At 30.0% G+C, this 2,351-nt stretch overlaps 1 protein-coding gene across 4 annotated transcripts in view; it reads right to left on the reverse strand.

The window, feature by feature from the left end:
* The window catches only part of LOC106680060 (NEDD8-conjugating enzyme UBE2F), a 22,878-nt gene extending 21,175 nt beyond the window's left edge, over nt 1-1,703 (reverse strand). For all 4 annotated transcript variants that reach the window (XM_014419521.2, XM_014419520.2, XM_014419519.2 and 1 more), the window contains exons 1-2: nt 1,504-1,703; nt 1,361-1,434 (exon numbers count right to left, since the gene is read on the reverse strand). The gene's annotated coding sequence lies outside the window, so the exon portion shown is untranslated. The remainder of the gene's footprint in view (nt 1-1,360; nt 1,435-1,503) is intronic.
* Nucleotides 1,704-2,351: the final 648 nt, after the last annotated feature.

Raw genomic sequence — 2,351 nt, forward strand, 5'->3', positions numbered from 1 at the left:
ATATAAGCAGGATTAGCTTAGATCAGGGGGAGGGGGATGGAGAGGAGGAGAAAGGGAAGGAGGTGGGGGGATAGTGAAGATGTGGATTAAAGATTAGTTTTCTACCACAAAACAAATTTTCATGGCAAACATGCATTTAGTTCAGCTTTCAAAAAATTAATAATATACAAGCAGATCTCCGCAAACTGCCAACACACCTCCATTGGAATTTCTCTTGCGATACATATTTTATTTAAACTATAGTGGGCTCACAAGTAATGTGTTAGTTTAACATTCGAGTCATTATAAATAGTGATTGTAAAATAATTGAATGTAAAAATAAATTCTTTGAAAATAGAACTATTATTATTTTGTATTTAATATTGATTACTTCCATAAAATCCATTTTGTGGTGGGATTCTTGAATCATTGGTTAAACTATGGAATTTGGTTTAACAAATCATCAGTTTAGTTTATTTATTGATTTTTTTTTTGTTTTAAACTAAGATTCATTACTAGCTTGTCGAGTTATATATAAATATACTCCTACTGCAAACAGGGCTTGGCTGCAAAATCTTGGATGGATGACAACCTAATGCACACAAACATGCACGCACATATGAGGAGAAAACCAAACATATAATTTAAATAGAAAAGTATCCATGGGACAGAATTACGGATAGATTCAAGTATGTTGATATTTTTAAAATAAATTAAAAGAGAATAAAGGATTGAATCTAATTTTTATCTTTGTCAAGACAATGACCCTAATCATAATGTGTTATTTAATAGGGCTTTGGCTGCTTTATAACTACTGCTACATTCTAGAAACAACTCTGTTATCACTAAATCACAGTTTAATTGAATTATTGTAGGCCCACTTAGAAAGGTAAATTACAAAATACAATATTAGAAATTAAAACAAACTGAAGAAAAAAGTTATCTTGAGTGGCACAAAGTCAGACAAGAGATAATTATGAAATTAGTGTACTCAAAGCCTAAAAGGGTTAAATGTGTAATTTAACATAAAGATTTAAAGTTCAAGTATTGACATACTGTTACTAAGTCAATTTAACACAGTATTTAAATTATTTATGAATTAAATTGTGTAGTTCTGACTACTTAAAATGTATGATTCAAACATGCAAAAAAAAGTATTTTTGTGAGATTCTTGTTAAAGTGTAGTATCGAAATATGGGTAACAACAAAATTAAATAGATATATTAATAAAATTATAACTAAAAATAGAAGTCTTACAAAATTTCAAATACTTTTTTTACAGTGTACATTTAATGCACTTAAAAAGAGTGAGATGTATAATTAGCTGTTATAAAACAAATTAACATTTGTTAAACAATATAAGATATATAATGATATTTACCACACAAGCTCATCAGTTGCAATTTCTATCTATAGGATCACCTATTTTCTCGTTTCACTATAACATCTCATAACCTGTAGTAAAAAAAAAAAAATTATAACTAGAAAATTCATGCAATAGTTTTAAGAAATCTCTTGAAATACCTAATAATTTTAGGGGAAATGCTGTGAGATATTTTAAGTTCTTCATAAACATTAACACTGATTTTAGTGAATATAGTACGACATCCTATCAACCAGGTCACACAAAACTGACAATTTATTTTTTGCTTAAGTTTAAATCAACCATCTTTTCAGTGTTCATAACCTATTCTGAAACAAAACAAACCCCTTTAAGTATAGGTTATAATTTAGGAAGGTTTTCCAAAGAGCTCCGTTGAGCATGGTTGGTGGTTGTTTTGGTTTGTCTCGACGAAAAACCCAGAGGTCATCGACGCCGAAGTTAAGTATATTAAAACTGAAACGCGAGCCAAGGGAGTAGGATAAGGAAAGTAGTAGAACCAAGGACCCCAGGAGTCGGCCGCAGGCCAAGGAAACCCTGGAACCACTTGACTGGCGGTGGAAATAAATAGTGCATTTGTAGGATATGAGATCCGATTGCAGGATGTGGATAAAAAAAACATGTAAGTCTCCTATCTTAGATATATTTGTACAGTTAACTAACATTTACAATTATGTAAACATAAAAAAGTTCCAATCCTCCTAATCCTGCCTTCAGGGAATGCCCCTTGATAATATTCTGAAGCAGGGTTAACCACTTAATTTTATAGTTTTTTATATAAATTTTTAAGTAAACTTTTACTCTAGGGAGTGACATGCACCACTACAGGGTTATTTTAATAGAATGTTAATTTTAATAGAAATTATTTATTTAGTAGTAGCAATTCTTATTTTTTTACCACAAAACATATTCCACATAATATATAGTTTGAAACTCAACCATTGAACTAAGTATATACATACACACACACACACATATATATATATATATA

The sequence above is a fragment of the Halyomorpha halys genome, unplaced genomic scaffold, assembly GCF_000696795.3.
Source record: "Halyomorpha halys isolate HHAL.00 unplaced genomic scaffold, Hhal_1.1 Scaffold240.1, whole genome shotgun sequence".
NCBI lineage: Eukaryota > Metazoa > Arthropoda > Insecta > Hemiptera > Pentatomidae > Halyomorpha > Halyomorpha halys.